The following is a 20,000-nucleotide window of genomic DNA, read 5'->3' on the forward strand; positions in this document are numbered from 1 at the left end:
GAAGAAATTCCTCTCCTGTCCCAGGGACTATGTGAGAGAGTTGGAGAGAGAGAGCAATATAAGACAGCGGGAGAAGAAGAGAGAATCAGACAGAAAATCATTGGGATCAGAAACACACGCCACATTAAGTCACAGAGAGGGAGAGTGCTCTAAATTTGGTCCGCCGGCTTTTCCTTTCCCTCCGCCAATAGTTTTTTGTTGGCCGACTTAGACACGCCTTTGAGATGTAGTCATAGGGGTCCTTCCCTGGGTCATGAGGCCAACCAAATCCCTACACCTGCAAAAACCTTATCGAAAGCCAGAAAGGATGAGGTCGGTTTTGACGATATAGTGACTAAAACCTCTACCAAAGCGGAGACCAGGAGCATAGAGGAAAGAGGAGACAAGGCTGTGAGACAGCTGACTGGATACACAGCACAGCAACACAAACGATTGTGGCCAGCATGCCATTTGTGGACTTACAGACCACAAAAGGCCTGACAATGTTTCCCATACAGCTTCAAAGCTAAACAAACCACATTTTTTCATGAAGGCTGCACTCACTGTCAAAGGATCCATGACGTTGGCTGGATAAATGTGAACTGGCAAGTCCAGAAAGACTGCTCACTCATCAGCTTACTGCTACCAACAATTTGAAAAGGTGACAGCAGTTTCCCGGATTAGGACACCTTTTGTTCCTACATGTCATTTCGGGGAATTGATGTCTTTCATAACCCAACGGGTCTAATTAGGCCTGGGAATTGTCAGGGACCTCACGATATAATACTATCACGATAGGTGCCTATACAATATGTATTGCAATTTGCACGATTGTCTATATATTGAGATTTCTATGTTCCAAATAAATTGCTCTATAAAAATAAAGAGAGTTGCACACTATATACAGTACGAGTCAATGGTTAGGACACATCTACTCAGTCAAGGGTTTTTCTTTATTTGTACTATTTTCTACATTGTAGAATAATATTGAAGACATCAAAACTACGATAACACATATGGAACCATGTAGTAACCCCCAAAAAAGTGTTAAACAAATCAAAATATATTTTATTTTAGATTCTTCAAAGTAGCCAGCCACCCTTTGCCTTGATAACAGCTTTGGACACTCTTGGCATTCTCGCGACCAGCTTCACCTGGAATGCTTTTTCCAACAGACTGTGTAAAATCAGGCCTTCATGGTCAAATTGTTGCAAAGAAACCACTACTAAAAAGGACACCAATAAGAAGAGGAGACTTGCTAGGGCCAAGAAACACGAGCAATGGACATTAGACCGGTGGAAATCTGTCCTTCAGTCTGATGAGTCAAAATTTGATATTTTTGGTTCCAAACGCTGTGTCTTTGTGAGAAACAGAGTAGGTGAACGGATGATTGCCGCATGTGTGTTTCCCACCGTGAAGCATGGAGGAAGAGGTGTGATGGTGCTTTGTGATTTTATTTAGAATTCTAGAATTCACACTTAACCGGCATGGCTACCACAGCATTCTGCAGCGATACGCCATCCCATCTGGTTTGTGCTTAATGGGACTATCATTTGTTTTTCAAAAGGACAATGACCCAACATACCTCCATGCTATGTAAGTGCTATTTGACCAAGAAGGAGAGTGATGGAGTGCTGTATCAGATGACCAGGTCTCCACAATCACCTGACCTCAACCCAATTGAGATGTTTGGGATGAGTTGGACCGCAGAGTGAAGGAAAAGCAGCCAACAAGTGCTCAGCACATGTGGGAACTCCTTCAAGACTGTTGGAAAATCATTCCTCATGAAGCTGGTTGAGAGAATGCCAAGAGTGTGCAAAGCTGTCATGAAGGGAAAGGGTGGCTACTTTGAAGAATCTAAAATATTGGATTTGTTTAACACTTTTTTTGGTTACTACATGTTCTCATATGTGTTATTTCATAGTCAATGTCTTCACTATTATTCTACAATGTAGAAAATAGTCAAAATAAAGAAAAACCCTTGACTGATACTTTTGACTGGTACTCCATATATGAGTATGCGAATCTTTACTTTTTATAGCTTACAGTTTATTCACTGTTAGTTAGCACCTCTAAACTAAATACATTTTTCTCTGTGTGTGCGCCAGCTCCTGCTTTACATTACCCAAATATATTGCTCATCCTGTCTGCTGCAGAGGGACAAGAGAGAGCCATGAGAAAACTGCTGAAAGTGTAGATCCCCCCCCCCCCAATTAAAAAAGCTAAGAGAGTGCAGACAACTAGCGCAAAAATAATATTGTGAGATCGTCAAAACTATACGATATATCATCAAAAATAATATGCAGCTGTATCCATTTCCCCCTCATCACTAAGGCTAATGGTAAGTGAGTGAATGGTGAACTACCTTCTTACATAAGGCTTCTTTAGAACAAAACATTTGAACAGCAGAGCTACAGTTCGTCACAGAGCTAACGTTAGCATGCCAAAGAGGGAGGCGGCATTAGCCTACATCATAATTCCCCAAGCAGCCATGAAATCCTACAGAATTTCTTCAAGAATTTCCACACAGCCGTTTTCTTGTGAGCTTTGTGTTGTAGCTACTCCAATTTCCTCTTTTCAGTGTTTGTGGCAATACTCATGTGGATTAACAAACAGTGATTTCAGTGAAGTACTACTCCCCCGTAACCCAACTAATGTGACATCTCGTGACTCCAGCCACTCAGAAGTCCTGTGGCTGTTCTTATCAAAGCGTTGTGTGTTGGTACAGTGTGGTATTAGCTAAGGATATGATATGGTCTTATCCTTTAACTTCTCTGCAACATAACATACAGTATGTACTGCCAATGTAGTGGTACAAGTGTCCTTGTGTGTAAAGAGAGAAATCAGTCAGACACTGCTTTGTGTTCATGCTCATTTTTACATTATTGTATGTCAGTCATTATCTGGGTTAGTCATGTAGACTGGAACACCTTGTGGCATTGAGGAGCATTCAGCTCACAGTTACTGGTATTGTACATGTCTGAAGTCAGAACGGGTTCTGGTTTCATTAGGTTAACTAATGGTACTGCTCTCACTCACTCCCTCTCCGGGACTTAAAGTGAACTGTGAATCTGATCTCATTGAGGGATAGTAGTTAGTAGGGTTGGGTGATATCCTGATTTTCATACCGTTTCTGTACCATACCAGGGTATACAGTATTACCAAATGTGCACCCAAAACATGATAGGCAACGGGGATCTTGATCCAGGAGGGGATTGAATGCATCGGCTGTAACCAAGAAGCTTGACATCTAACCACTTAGCTAGCAAGTTAGCAAACCAAATGCATAGCTGGACCCCCGGGGCTGGATATAAGTTATTTGACACAGCTTAGATTTCTTATAGTTATAAGCAGTGACGCAGCACGTATTGAAAATCATACCATTGGTATTTTGAAATACCCCGGTATACAGTATATCACCCGAGCCTAATGGCCTGCGGTCAAGAGGGCTGAAACAGCTGTGAGTGAAACTCTCCCACTGTCTTCCTCCGCCCACGCGCTACCCATGTAGATAAACACAAAAGATATGGTTGCATGGGAAATTGGGAATCCCTGCTTCCGGAAGTAGACTTTGGAGTCGACTTGGAAATAAGCCCAAAAGCAACTAAAGACTGGATGCCAGCAGGTCTGAAACAGCTACAGTACATTGCATAACATTGATATATACCATAGACATAGTAAATACATTTGCGCTCTCTTGTAGACTGGCAGCCATATGCACACAACGTTGTAAAAGACATCTGTTGTCTCCCCAGAGAGACTGGAAAAAGTGTGCACAAGCAGCCGGGGAGGGAGTGTGCAAAAAAAACAGGAGGGGGGAAAGAGACGGAGGGAAACAGCGGAGGTGGGCAGCATACTGAAAGGCGGGCTAGTGGACAGGAGGGAAAATCAAACATTAGCGACATATACAGTCTTCAGACCTCTCGAGAGTGGAGTCACAGAGACGTCCACTTGAAGAGGCTGTGGGTAGAATAGGTTTCTCTGTGTGTGTGTTTTCTTTAGGGAATATGACTTGGAGCCAGAGGGCCTCAACTGTGCTATTTAGATTAGGCACTCAAGTAACTATTTAGCTGTTGTGCTGAAATTAAAGGGCCAGAGTAACCATAAATATAAAACTAAAATATCGCATTTAGGTACAGTACATGTTAATATACACAGTGTACAAAACATTAAGAACACCTGCTCTTTCCATGACAGACTGACTAGGTGAACCCAGGTGAAAGTGATGATCCCTTATTGATGTCACTTAAATCGACTTCAAATCAGTATAGATGAAGGGGAGGAGACAGGTTAAGGAAGGATTTTTAATCATTGAGACAATTGAGATATGGATTGTGTATGTGTGCTATTCAGCAGGTGAATGGGCTAGACAAAAGATGTAAGTGCATTTAAACAGGGTACGGTAGTAGGTGCCAGGTGCACCGGTTTGACTGTATCAAGAACTGCAACGCTGCTGGGTTTTTCACACTCAACAGTTTCCTGTGTGTATCAAGAATGGTCTACCACTCATAGGACACCAAGCCAACTTGACTCAACCGTGGGAAGTATTGGAGTCAACATTGGCCAGCATCCCTGTGGAAAGCTTGACACCTTTTAGAGTCCATGCCCCGACAAATTGAGCCTGTTCTTAGGGCAAAAAGGGGGGTGCAACTCAATATTAGGAAGGTGTTCTCAATGTATATATCTTGAGGGAAGGAATATTCAGTGGAACAACACAGACCAGTGTACATTCGTAGAAAGGTTGGCATTCAAGAGAGATGTCATTAGAGAGGGAGGCAGTGGCCTCAGCACTAAGCTCAGGGCTCTGCCCAAGCAGGACTGGCAGGTTTAGACTGGGAGCTTCTGTTTGGCTCAATCATCATTACTTTCAGCTGATCTGCTATCTACAGTATGGGACAGGGGCAATGGCAATGACTGTGCGTTTCCATCATGTCATCATGCAGTGTTTCAGTAGCTGTTGACTCCTGGCTGCTACCTACATACATGGATGAGTAAAGTAATCTTTGCCTACTCATAGTTGGTTAAAGTCGCATGATGCACACCAGTTGTTATCAATGTCACCGGCTGATGTCCACTGAAACACTTATCTTCCATCGTTTAGACTACAAAAGCACAAATACATGTACCTGCAACTTTTACATGTTGATGTTAGGAGGGTGGCTGGAGATAATGAAGTTGATGTTGAAAAACTGTGAAAATTCCCTTTAAAGCTGGAATCCTTCATGGTGAAACTGCCACGTCCATTTGCGATATTACATTAACAAAAAAAGTTACTGAAAACAAAGAAAACCCAATAACAATTACAATGTCTGCGGGGCGCCGTTTCCCTCTACTGTGGATGCCATATTTGGGGCGGCAGGTAGCCTAGTGGTTAGAGTGTTGGACTAGTGACTGAAAGGTTGCAAGATCAAATCCCCGAGCTGACAAGGTAAAAATCTGTCGTTCTGCCCCTGTTCCTAGGCCGCATTTGAAAATAAGAATTTGTTATTTACTGACTTGCCTAGTTAAATAAAATGTCAAATAAAAATACAACTATGAGTGGAGGACGTTGAGGCTGATAAGGAGTTCCAGGAGAATACAGATGACTAGGTTTATAAAGGTGAACAGCTGAGGGAATTTCCATATGGAAAATGTTTCAACCATTTTCCATCCTAAAAATTAGGACTAAGCTTAGATTTCTGGTCACACAAATGGAAAAGAGGTTTTAGGAAACATCTTGCAGAAAAAGTATTTAAAAAGCATTAGAAATACATTAAAGCATAATAATGTTGAAGAACCCTGCCAACTATCAACATTTATATTTAGATTAGCAGAAATTATTTGCCTTCTGTAAATTGAAGAAATATTACCTAGTGTCTTGTCTTTCTGTTGCCAAAACCCCACATATCTTTAAGATATTTTCAAATGCTGTCCTTCATGAGGAGGGAGGATAATGAGAGTTCACAGTGACTAAAATGTGTCATTCTGTCAACAAGGCAAAGGGCGACTACTTTGAAGAATCTCAAATATATTTTGATTTGTTTAACACTTTTTTGCTTATTACTACATTATTCCAATGTGTTATTTCATAGTGTTGACAATGTAGAAAATAGTCCAAACAAAGAAAAACCCTTGAATGAGTAGGTGTGTCCAAGCTTTTGACTGGTACTGTAGTTTTTAGCCTGAGCACTGCTGCGTGAGGGAGAGGCTGGCACTATATTGCTGCAGCTGCAGAGGTTATACAGGGCAAGCAGACAACTCTGCTACAGCTAAGAGTAGCTTGAGGCCACATGCTGCACTTTCTCCCCAACCCCATTCCATTAAAAGAACAGCTCTTTGTAGACTACTCCTTCTCATTTCGCTAAATGTTATATTGCATTAGTGAACTCTCACTCCACTTGCTACATACACATTGAGCCTCTCTTTGCCACTTTGTCTGGCCAAACAAAACAACAAGCTACACGTGTGAAGGCTACATGTCTTTTTATGGGGGCACAACGCACATCATAAAAAAAGACATTGAAAAGTTGTACATTTTCTTAAATGTATTATTTGAAATGTCATGGTAAATCCTTGTATGTACCAATGTCACAAGGATATTATAATTTCATTTAGAATTATATTTTTCAGGGTTAAAAATCTGGTCAAAATAGGCCTATATATATATATATATATTAGGCTATATTTTTTTAGCTCGCAAAAATTAATACTAACAAAACGACTTGAATACTAACGTTAGTTCAAAAATGTGAATAACAGTGCACATCCCTATGACAAACCACAGGTGGGTCACCTGCTACTGTCCTCCCCTCCACTGGCATACTGTCATGTTCAGCTCCTAACTGTTTTCTTATCATAACTGTCATCTGGTGGTCAAAGCAAGACTGTGAAAACAGTCTGGACAACCCCTCCCTCTCTCCTTCCACACTCTCCATTTACTGTAAACAGCCCTCTCACCCACTGAGCACCAACCTTCCACTCTCTCCAGTTACTGTAAACAGCCCTCTCACCCACTGAGGACCAACCTTCCACTCTCTCCAGTTACTGTAAACAGCCCTCTCACCCACTGAGGACCAACCTTCCACTCTCTCCAGTTACTGTAAACAGCCCTCTCACCCACTGAGCACCAACCTTCCACTCTTCATTTACTGTAAACAGCCCTCTCACCCACTGAGCACCAACCTTCCACTCTGCAAACACCATTGGAGCGTCTTTAAAAAACACCCTAAATCAAAGACTTAGTTTTCTGCTCTTATTATACAGATACAGGTGAAAGGTGGGACTAGGTGGGCGGAAAGACCTGCTTTAAAGGGGCAGGTCAGTTAAAATGTGGAGTTTTGTGTTTTATATGTATGTCCACAATATGAGGTTGGAAAAATACTGTGAAATGGTGAACATTATGATAATGCCCCTTTAGTGTAGGAGCTGTTTGAAAACACTGGCTGAAATTTCAGCTTGTTTGGCTGGGTGAGGTTTTTGAATGTATAATTTAAGAAACCAATAACAAAAGAGAGTTAGCCCTGCTCTCTGCCAATAACATCTAGTTAAGGTTACACATCCCTCCCATTAGGCCCCTCTCTCAGACCACTCCCAGACTGTCCGAGCAAAATTCTTGCTTGAGAAATTGCATTTTGCTATGAAATAATTTTTAAAAAGTCATTCATTGTTACCCAGAAATTGTGATAGAGATAAAAACAGCTGCATTGTACATTTTATTATTCAAAACCAAATGTTTATACACCTGTTCAAACCCCTTGCTGTTCTAATTTTACAGATGTGACAGGTTTTCCTGGTTCTCCAATCATGCCCTGTGGGTGCCATGCTAAGATTTGTGGGAATCCTCTCTAACCACACATACAGCAGGCTGTTTTAGGACAAAATGGGTGGACCCAAACAGCTGACCTGATGGTCTGTTTACTGTAGACGAATAAACAGTCAGTCTCATCTTCTTTTTCATCGCTCTACCAAACACGCTCTCTCTCATACTGTACACTGTCTGCTGCTGGGCTGGCTCAGGGTCTGTGTTGGCCTGTCCATTAATCAAAGTGCCTTGATGTGAATTCTCTGTTCAACAACAGAATATGGATCCGTCAATCTGTCTGAGTTCACAGTGAGTGTGTAGAGTACATGCACAGGCCCCACCACAACCAAATGTTCACTCACCCGGGAAATATGACAAACACAGCTGGTGCACAATGTTAAGAATCAAATCTTACACAAACCATTTCCCAAACTGTGGGATTCCTCTAGCACCAGGATTATGAGATTAGAACCCAGGCTATTCCAGGCCAAGCTCAATTCAGTTCAAACAGCATTTTGTCACTCTGACTCCAAGACTGAGCAGCGAAGACTGTGTCCTCTGAACGGTAAAAGGCTCTCTGTGCTGTTGACAAAGTTCTACTTAGACCTAGATGGCCAGAGTGACTGGAACCTGAGATGTGAGAGAGGAGAGATGGGGGGGGGGGGGGGGGGGGGGGGCGTCTCCAACCAGAGGACAAGGAGGGTCTATTGAGCCCTAGCAATTACAGTTAAGCAAACAGCCTCCACGCAATAATGAACCTGAACCTACGTCAGCCTGGATTAGATAATAGCTACTGTGTGTGTCAACTGAAAGAATAATGTTTTCTACTGAAGTTATTGCTCATTGTGACTGAAATTGCCATTTTGACTTTGGAAAAAAAGGGCGTCAGTGTAATTTACTACTCTATGTCTGTTAATACGTCATCTCTTTGTGTTAATATGGTTAAACTATATGGCAGCTGCTTGTGCAAGATAACCATGTCCTTACACACAACTAGAGCAATAGAGCAAGCATAAATTAGGTAGGGAGGGGGGTAGTCTCATTTTGCCATACCTCCAAAATCACATTGTTGTTTGGAGAATTCTGTATTGTATTGAATTCTGTATTGAATGGTCCACTGGCTCCCAGATGCAAGATTTTGATTGGCTGTTACATTTCAAGAACCCTCCCTCTTCTGCTTGAACACTCTCAAAGAAAAGAGACATGTTGGTGAGTTTACCTACAGGCTATGGTAAAAGTGTAGTGTATCAAGGGTGGCCAACAATCTGTGATTTATTGAAAGTGGATAAATGGATGGTAATAGTAGTTTCACAATAATCAACGATCAGGTTTGTATTCTGAAGGAATAGCAGGCACATACACAGGTCAAAGTGTGAAGAAGGGTAAGAAAATTGCCACGGGTGAATACACGATTGTCTTCTGAACTCCGGAAACTTTAATTGGCTCAGAGAAATGGTGAGGCCTACTTCAAATGTCATTGTTCCACGAGCGTCTCATTGGATTGGCTGTCGATGAGGTCCACACAATGGTTCAATGGTGATCTGGGGGGAGGGGGGGGGGATGGAGGTATGGCTATGTGGTGAGAGAGGGAGTGGTGAGTGGATATGGTTGCAGCTATGTGGGGTGGGGGGCATACCATGTGTATGTACCTATGATTTGATATGCCCTGGTATTATTTGACTTGTAAAATGAGTGTCTGATGTGTGTTACCTGCTAATTCTTTGATCAGTTGTGCTTGTGCATTTTAGTATATACACTACCGTTCAAAAGTTTAGGGTCACTTAGAAATGTCCTTGTTTTTGAAAGAAAAGCACATTTTTTGTCCATTAAAATAACATTAAATTGATCAGAAATACAGTGCAGACATTGTTACTGTTGTAAATGACTATTGTAGCTGGAAACCGCTGATTTTTAATGGAATATCTACATAGACGGACTGAGGCCCATTATCAGCAACCATCACTCCTGTGTTCCAATGGCATGTTGTGTTAGCTAATCCAAGTTCATCATTTTAAAAGGTGAATTGATCATTAGAAAACCCTTTTCCAATTATGTTAGCACAGCTGAAAAATGTTGTCCTGATTAAAGAAGCAATAAAACTGGCCTTTTAGACTAGTTGAGTATCGGGAGCATCAGGTGTTCATGGGAGTGTCTCTGTTCATTGCACATCAGCCAATGAGGGTACCTGTGACAAAATTATCAACTTTCTGAGCGCAATTCTTTTAATTTTCTGAAATGAGGAAAGAATTCTCTGCTCTGCCCATTACTGAAATGAGACATGCAATAGCCTTACTGTCTATCACCACTGAGGTTTTGAAGGATGATGAACACTTAAGTGATGATGATTTATGACAACTTAGGGCTTTGGATTAATACTGTAGGCATTGTCTCATCTGCTTAACACTTCAAAAGCCTTACGGTATGTAGTCTAAGATATTCTTGTTGTGGAAACAGGCCCTTTTACCATTGAGCTGTATGGAAGAGTAGAATGTATGCCATACACACTGTAAATAAATAATTTAGCTTAAAGATTTGCCCTAATACTCATTTATCTAAAGCAGTGGTTCCCAACCTTTTTCAGTTACTGTACCACTAACTGAATTATGTGTATTTTACCTGTAAGCCTATGGTCTCATGAATCCACCGTATCCTCTGTGGATAAGCCAAGTACCCCCTGTTGGGAACCACTGATTTAAAGTATAGAGTGGGCCAAGATGTGACCTGTCACCCATAGTTACCTGTTCATAAAGTTATTTGTTTTAATCTTTCGCTTTTCACTTGACCAATAAAATCCAGATTTGGAAACATCCATGTTCAGTGGATGTTATGACTCTATTGTAAATTAACTTGTAGTTGCCATTTCTGGATGAAAGAAGTAAAGTGTACTACACAACTTTCAAAATAGAAAACGTGTGGGCTTTCCCCCCAGTGTTGGCCTAGAGAATTGTGAAAAGGCTATAGCCGTTGTGTTACTGCTTTTGCAGTGTACACATCACAGCCCATAAAACATATACCGATATACAGTTTCAGACAGCAACAACAGGAACAATGTTAACAGTACATCAAATTGTAAGTAAAAAATAAAAAAAAAGACCAAAATAAACAGTAAAAAAAAGGAACACAGAATATGTTCTATTCAAATAATTACACAACAAAGAATGTAACGTTATAAAAGTAAATACACGTGTTTTGTGAGTCTACATTGTCATTGGTTTCAGTACTACGTCTTATTTCCTCTTACATTACTTCTCTGTGGAATTGAAGATCATTTCCATTCTAGGGTCTCAGCACTACAGCTGAAAACAACTGTCAACGTTTGTGCCTCTTTGTCTGCATGCCAAACGAGCAGACCGTTTCTTCTTCTCCCGGTGTAAGTTCAGTTTGTGGTTGCTGATCCACCTCACTAGTTCCTCGTAGTTCAATTTGTGCAACAGATTTATTTGAAAGTTCTGGAAGCTTGGGTAGCACCTTCCAGGTGTCAAAGCAAACACCTTCTGATCAAGAAGCACACATACTATATGGTTGATGTCTCAGATCTACTTGAGATTGAGTGCTTTCCAGACTCTGGCTTCAGCTAACAGTCTTCATCAAATCACTGCATGAGGTCTGTCTGCTCTGCAACGGTCCTGCTGTCTTTCTGTGCCATGTCAAACTGGACATGGACCCCTGGATGTTGGATGAGGTATTTTGTGAGGCGCACATGGTGTTTGCAGTTCTTGCATCAAATACTTTGGTATTGCTCTGGGCTGACTATGTTGAATACATATACCACTGCATCATATGATGCAAAATACATCATGCTGGGATGATTTCTGTATTTTGAAAGTTACATATTTTGAAAACTTGATTGCTGACAAAGCAAAACATTTTGGGACTACGTCAACAACGGACTAATGAAACAATTAAAATGGACAATTCCACCCAAAAACTGTGATCACTTTAGTTGTCACTTCTAGTCGAGGTTGCACCAAAAACTATGCTTGTAGTAGCAGTTGAATTCCTATATCTGGCGGGCGGTCATCTGTCTCTGGGTCCCTGAATAGGCCTGGTCTCGCCAGACTCTCAGTGCTTTCCTGAACAGACAGTCTTTTGGTACTTCTGGCGTTTGAGACAGCTGCGACATCTTTTCGTTCTAACTCTAGAATTTGCACTTTCCCCTCACAAAACATAAATTATTTCCATGTCATTGGCACATTTATGTATATTGCATTTGGAAAGTATTCAGACCCCTTGACTTAATCCCATTTTGTTTTGTTACAGCCTTATACTAAAATGGTTCAAATATTTTTTTCCCCTCAATCTACACACAATACCCCATAATTACAAAGCAAAAACTGTTGTTTTTTCTCTCCAAATCTATTAGAAATAGACAGATACTTTATTTACATAAGTATTCAGACCCTTTGCTATGAGACTTGAAATGTAGCTCAGGTGCATCCTGTTTCCATTGATCATCCTTGAGATGTTTCTACAAGTTGATTGGAGTCCACCTGTAGTAAATTCAATTGATTGTACATAATTTGGAAAGACAGACACCGGTCTATAAGGTCCCACATTTGGCAGTGCATGTCAGAGCAAAAACCATGCCATGAGGTCAAAGTAATTGTCCAGAGATCAGAGACAGGATTGTGTCGAGACACATATGGGGAAGGGTACCAATTTTTTTTCAGCATTAAGGGTCCCCAAGAACACAGTGACCACCATCATTCTTAAATGGAAGCAGTTAGGAATCACCAAGACTCTTCTTAGAGCTGGCCGCTGGCCAAACTGAGCAACCGGGGGAGAAGGGCCTTGGTCAGGGAGGTGACCAAGAACCCGATGGTAACTCTGACAGAGCTCCAGAGTTCCTCTGTGGAGTTGGGAGAACCTTCCAGAAGGACAACCATCTCTGCAGCATTCCACGACTCAGGCCTTTATGGTAGAGTGGCCAGACGGAAGCCACTCCTCAGTAAAAAGGCACATGACAGCCTGCTTGGACTCTGACCATGAGAAACAAGATTCTCTGGTCTGATGGAACCATCCCTACGGTGGTTGGGCTCCCGAGAGGCGCAGTGGTCTAAGACACTGCATTTCAGTGCAAGAGGCATCACTACAGTCCCTGGTTCGAATCTAGGCTGCATCACATCCGGCTCTGATTGGGAGTCCCATAGGGCGGCAAACAATTGGCCCAGCGTCGGCCGGGGTAGGCCTTCATTGTAAATAAGAATTTGTTCTTAACTGACTTGCCTAGTTAAATAAAGGTTAAATGTAAAACATATTTTTAAAATGACAGTGAAGCATGGTGATGCCAGCATCATGCTATGGGGATGTTTTTCAGCTGCAGGGACTGGGAGACTAGTCAGGGTCGAGGGCAAGATGAACGGAGCAAAGTACAGAGAGATACTTGATGAAAACCTGCTCCAGAGTGTTCAGGGGGTTCACCTTCCAATAGGACAGCGACCCTAAGCACACAGCCAAGACAAGGCAGGAGAGGCTTCGAGGACAAGTCTCTGAATGTCCTTGAATGGCCCAGCCAGAGCCCGGATTTGAACCCAATTGAACATCTCTCTCTAGCTGTGTAGCGACACTCCCCGTCCAACCTGACAAACCTTGAGAGGATCTGCAGAGAGGAATGTGAGAAACTCCCCAAATACAGATGTGTCAAACTTAGCGTCATACCCCAAAAAACTTGAGGCTGTAATTGCTGCCAAAGGTGCTTCAACAAAGTACTGAGTAGAGGGTCTGAATACTTATGTACATTTTATATTTATTTTGAATTTTTTATACATTTGTTAAAATTTCTAAAAACGTGTTTTTGCTGTCATTATGGGATATTGTGTGTAGATTGATGAGGGAAACAAACAATTTAATCAATTTTCGAATAAGGCTGTAATGTAACAAAACGTGGAAAATGTCAAGGGTTCTGAATACTTTCCCGAAAGCACTGTATATACTTTAATATGAGTAGAAGATTGCGACAGGAGTCACATTCTGCTTTTGAAAACCCATCACTCAGCGTGACAGGTCCCATTATCTCTTCTAAAGCCCGTGTGTAGTCAAGTCGCAATAAAGAAGATTTACTTTGCAAAAGGTTATGTTTGCTCCTGTTACAGTCATACGGTTCACCACAAACAAGGTATAGGCTACATCAGCATATTTTGATGGGGTCTTAATTTGCGATTTCACAGCCATACTCATGCACAATTGCACCTACGACACTACTCTATTGAGCTCCTCCGCCCAAACAAGGCATTTGATTGGTTTGATGTGTTGCGAGGCGCCACCGATTTAGACCAGGTTCCCACCATTTTTTTCAGCTGATTTTGTGCATTGGACTTCCCCAGGCTTCCCGTTTAGGGAGGGGGGTTACAATGATTAGTGAATATTTAAGGACACGTTTGTGATCAACTTGGAATATGACCATTCCCTAAAGTGTTCCACTTTCACCTAAGCTTTGACAAACAAAATAAATAAAAACTACCATGACATGCTCTCTTTAATGGTGACTACTGCTGTGGCAAGAAAGTATCAAGATGATTTGATTGAACTAGATTTGATAGTGTTACTAGCATTTTGGGCTTTTGATTCCATCTGGACCTGTCTTACAACACACTCTGTAATATAATATGTAAACCCTTTTCCACAGTTTTGCATATCACTTTAACACCCCTTATAACTTTGAGTGTGAGGAAGTATTCTACAGTAGAGACTATACTGAGTATATGAAAACCTTCCTTTCCCATCCATCAGATGATAATGCATCACTCTACCTACACCACACACACTGACAGAGGTCATGACAGCAGACACAGCCTAGAGCGCACATGGGCAGACACCAACACACACAGGTCAATGAGACATTCCAACCAGACAGACAGAGAAAGTCAGAGGGAGAGGCATGGAATAACAAGTTCAAGGTCAGAGCAGCGTGTCTGTGGTCATGGAGTGCTTTCGCATTCACTTTCCCCACCGTACTTACCCGACTCTCAAATCAATACAAACACTTACACAATGTCCATAAAGGGTTACACTAAATGGTTGCCATTATGATTTTTGAACGACGGCCTTAAGCTTTTTGCCTGTGGCTATGGGTTCAAATGGTAATTTTTCGGTTTTTAAACAACTAATTGACCGACGTAGGTTCAATTATTTGAATTACATTTCATTCTGTTTTTTCCCCCGTCTGTGAACTCGATGCTCCGTTTCTGAAGAGATAAATCAGATCAAGCTGTGCTATGTAGTAGGGAGTTGAAGTTTCCAACAAGCCAACATTCTACATAATTACCACATTTCCAGTGCTAAACTAACTACAATGACCATAATCCATTGCATTCCGCTTACTCGTCCGACCTGTGTTGAGCAGACACGGAGACCCCGTTAACCGAGAGAAGAGAGAACGCACGAGAGGGATAGAAAGCAGTCACTTGCGAGGTATCTCTACCTGAAAATACATTATCTAAGTGATTGATAAAAGTATGCCTTATTTACTTGAAATAACTACTAAAATAGTGATTTTGTCAGACAGCATAGGTAGCAGATTATTTATAATGAAATAAAGTCAAATAAAATAAATATTTTATTAAAAGGAAATGGGAATAAATGGTTAATAAAATAAGGAGTAATGGGAAGTCACTACCATCATGGGACTTTTATTATTTGTTCTATTCTGTGTTGTTACAGCATTCCACCCACATAATGCATTTAATGTAAAAAATATAAAAATCTAGTTCCTGCTGCATGCCTTAAACCTGCTCATTCACACTCAGTATAACAGGAATGCTGCTCATTAGTGCGTGTGGTCGTGTAGGCGCCTCTCTCTCTGCATTAAGGTATACATTTCTGCTTTGCTCACAGTCGACACAGTCTTGATTACCACAAGCCGCAGACAGCCTCGTGCAATGGCCAGACAACAGAGAGCACAGTGGGGACTGAGGTAGACCGACAAACAATACACCACAGGGTGGGATGGAGACAAGCATGGTGCTGAGAGAGATGCTAAATGATGTAAGAAGGCAACATTGGGTGCTACTAGACTGCTGTCATCCAAGGTGGGTGACAGAGAGAACGTGTTCCGAGAGTGTCACTATAAGTAGCAGAACGTGTAAAAAAGGAAAAAAATAAGCTAACTCATCACCTCTCTAACTGCTGGGATAAATAATGGAGTACGGGAGCGTGTTGTAGATTCAGCCCAATTACCCGTGTTTCTCTTCCACTCACTCTCGCTGTGTGTGATGTGCTGAGAGCCATGCCTGGGAGCAGTTCTGGTCAAAATGAATAAATAATACATCATTGCCATGTAGCCTAAACCACAACAGAGCAGACAACAAAAGGTCTGTGTTAGGGTGGCAAACAGGATTATAAAAACACACAGTCTGTCATACAATGCCTACAAGCTGCGCACGACTCATTATAACAAGGTGGACAAGACCAGACACTAACTAAATCAGAGTGGGGGGGGGGGGGGGGGGGGGGGGGGGAGATCGTCATTAAATGATTACGTCCTTTTCCACACAGAAGATCATACAAAATGATTGCCTGAATGATCTTCTGAACTTCCCAATACCTTTCTGATGCATTTCAGTCACTTCATACCATACTTCCTTCAGATTGAAATAGTCAAAAGTACTGGCCAACGGATTACTAATAGACTGTCATAGTCTCAATTAAAAAAGGTAACATTGCCCGTTGATTGTATCACTTTTTTACATGGTGGGGTCATTACTGGCAAAAAAATTTTAGGAACCTCTGCTCTACCACCATCTCTCTCCTTCCAGAGATTAAGGACAAAAAGACAGTTGCGCTTCAAAAAGATGACTCACCCTTTTAAAAGAGTTTGCCTTATTGGCTATGCTAGTGTAGAGTGTTATTAGTAGTCTTTAGCCTCAGCTTAACAATTTGAGAAAGAGAATCAAAGCAGAGTCAATTAAACTGACTTATAAATCACATGTACAAGCTCACACATTGTGCTCTAGCAGATCCATAGAGGGTAGCTGGCCATATTTGTTGTGTTTCCTTGTTTGGGAGCTCTTCACTGAGCAGCTGTCACAAAGGTAGTAGCAAGTAGACACACCTCTCCTGTCTCCTACTGTGTATAGGATTACCTTTACTGTGCTATTGTGGCCTGTCAAAGAGATAATGAAAAACTGTATCTGACAAAATATGTAGCCTGGGTGACACACTGTTTCTGCCTTAGTCGACTTGTTGTCTTGCCAAACAAGTCATTGGCAAGGCAATGAAGTAGTATGGTCAAGTACAAAAATGGTCAGGTTAGGTATCAACGAAGGCTAACAGATAAGACAGCAAAGAAAGAACTTCTTTCCTGTACTCTCTAAATGATGTGGCACAGACAGGGGGGAGGGTCACACACCACAACATTCTTCACAGGGTCTTGAGGATTCTGGAACCCACACTGTCTCGCAGAGTTTAAATATCTAGCCAATACATTTGGAATTGAATAACATTGTGTGTAAAGAGTTTGTCAGAGCTGTAACGATTTGACACTATGGCACAAATTACAAACGCATACTAGTAGCAGTCATTGCTCCTGCTCGAGAGTCTACACATTCTGGGTGACGCGATACAACATCATCATCATTTCACTGGCTTCTCCTCTGGCGAGCTCTCATTGGCTTTACTAATCACCGTTTTTAAATATTGTCGTTACATCTCTCACTAAAAGAGCATAGCAGATATGACAGTAAGACATGCCTCATAATATAAAGTAAAACATCCAGGTTTCAAACAATTAAGGAACAGGGAAAATATAGTGATGCTAATGATAGGCCGTACTGTCTTTTGACCCGTAGATGGAAAGGCTTTCCCAGAAACCTTCTCAATTAAATGTTAACTAGCTACAAAGTAGCCTATGCCTACCTGGTAGAATGATATCATGATACCTTGCATCAACCCAGTGGCCATCTGTTTTCCAAACTCCATCTCATGTACACTACAGAAACACCGCTAACCAAACAGTGCTAGGTGGCTGCCACTTGAATTAAAGGGTAACTACACTCACAAATCCTAATTTCTTAGATTTTTCCCAGACCCCATTGTTGTGGACTTAAAACATCCAATGTTGTTGTCAAGAAGAAAAAAAAAATATCTGAAACTTGTGAATTTCTGACTCAGGTGACAGCCTCATTTATCAATTTCAATAGTATGCCTAATATTCATCTACCTGCACAATACATCTTAAGTTGGCCCAATATGGGATTTAGCCTTTTAGGTCTTTCAGAGTACATGTCACTGTTTCTCAAATCATTTTTCACACAGGGCACCTTTCCTTTGCCTGGCGTGCTGTTTGGGAAACATTTTAGTATCTTAATTTCTCCAGACACCACTGAGTACAAGGAATTCAACCTCACCAAAATAATTAGTTGACCATCTTTCTGCAAATTTCATCTCAGTAGGCAGCGCAGACACATGTTGAAAAACAACTGGGCCAGTGTCTACAAATCTTTAATTTATAGATCACATACTGTATAAACATACTGTACTATGTGGTGATTGGCACCATGGACAACAAATTACACAATTTGGGGTTGTGGACTTGTGGTGCAACATTCCTAGATCACAAGTGGCACTAGCAAACAGGAGTGACTCATATCTGTGGCAAACATGGTAATATATAATTCGAATATTGTGGTATGTGTGGAGAAAAATTTAAGTGAAATATCACACATCAAGGACTGGCGGTGGCTGAAATGAGCAAGATCCCTCCGCACAAATAACAATCCATTCTAAATACCATGATAGCATCAAGACCAATGGAAAGAAATACACTAGACAAGGATACATTGCTTGATGTTTATTTTTGCTCAACTTCATTCTCACAGAAACTGAGCGTGAGTGATGCGTATTAAATGACTAACCAAAAAAACATTTGACAGACAGTTAATCTACCAAGAGCAATCGAGAAAAGTTTGCGTAAGGATTCCTACAGAACATAGGTTACTTACATCAACAGAGATGGAGGGTTCTCGCAACGGTTTTTGTGCTTTGAAGCGCGCATAGGTTACCGAACACTTTACCGCAGTGATTATTTTGTAGCCAACTTGCTCATTTTCAACAATCAGCAGACGCGGTAGTGTCAAAGTCTCACTCAAACTTTAAAATACACAAAAATTAGTTTAAAATATATATATAATGCACGTGTGCGAATATCGAAAGTAAGTCCTCCCCTGGTGCTGTCAACGTGCAGTTATACTGTCTGATTTGTCAAGTATCTTAATTCTGTCAACTATTGAAGATTTCCTCCAATACTGTTGCAATGATTTAAAAGTTAGGGAGTCGACTTACCTTCGTGTTCCTGATCAAGTTTGCTTTCCCTTGTGCTCGGCACCTAGACTGACAGGTATCTTACACTGGAAATCTAGAGTGTGTTTGAGGAAACATTCGACCGTTCGCTCACTCGCAGACTTGTCATTGGTGACGTCGGGCAGGTGCATTCCCAAGAGAGAGAGAGAGGGGTTTCGTTTGAGTGGTGAGGCGAAAGCAACCGACTGTAGACGAAAGTCGAGTGAAGTCGGGGGAGGTGCATCTGCAACATCTGAAAGTCGAACATTAATGTGGTTTTCCAACAGAAAGACTCAGTGCAACATGGCAGTGTTGCCTTTGTTTATAGAAGTTGTTATTTATATTGTCAAAATAAATATGTCTCCAACCTCCATATCACACACCCACAAACTTTGGAAGTTTCATCAAGCGCTATGATGAAACTGGCTCTCATGAGGACCGCCACCGGAAAGGAAGACCCAGAGTTACCTCTGCTGCAGAGGATAAGTTCATTAGAGTTACCTGCCTCAGAAATTGATGCCTAAATAAATGCTTCACAGAGTTTCCGTAACAGACACATCTCAACATCAACTGTTCAGTGGAGACTGCGTGAATCAGGCCTTCATGGTCGAATTGCTGCAAAGAAACCACAACTAAAGGACACCAATAATAAGAAGAGAATTGCTTGGTGAGTCCAACATTTTAGATTTTTTGGTTCGAACCGCTGTGTCTTTGTGAGACACAGAGTAGGTGAACGGATGATCTTCGAATGTGTGGTTCCCACCGTGAAGCATGGAGGAGGAGGTGTGATGGTGTGGGGCTGCATTGCTGATGACACTGTCACTGATTTATTTAGAATTCAAGGCACACTTAACCAGCATGGCTGCCACCACATTCTGCAGCGATACGCCATCCCATCCGGTTTGGGCTTAGTGGGACTGTCATTTGTTTTTCAATAGGACAATGACCCAACACACCTCCAGGCTGT

General features: G+C 41.5%; 1 protein-coding gene across 2 annotated transcripts in view; it reads right to left on the reverse strand.

Annotated features, from left to right (window-relative positions):
- The window catches only part of LOC109891002 (protein kinase C delta type), a 33,600-nt gene extending 14,379 nt beyond the window's left edge, over window positions 1–19,221 (reverse strand). Inside the window, exon 1 of one of the 2 annotated variants that reach the window (XM_031825004.1) lies at window positions 19,037–19,221. The gene's annotated coding sequence lies outside the window, so the exon portion shown is untranslated. The remainder of the gene's footprint in view (window positions 1–19,036) is intronic. The other variant, XM_031825005.1, reaches the window with a different exon arrangement.
- Between the last annotated feature and the right edge of the window lie 779 nt (window positions 19,222–20,000).

The sequence above is a fragment of the Oncorhynchus kisutch genome, linkage group LG5 (genome assembly GCF_002021735.2).
Source record: "Oncorhynchus kisutch isolate 150728-3 linkage group LG5, Okis_V2, whole genome shotgun sequence".
Lineage (NCBI taxonomy): Eukaryota > Metazoa > Chordata > Actinopteri > Salmoniformes > Salmonidae > Oncorhynchus > Oncorhynchus kisutch.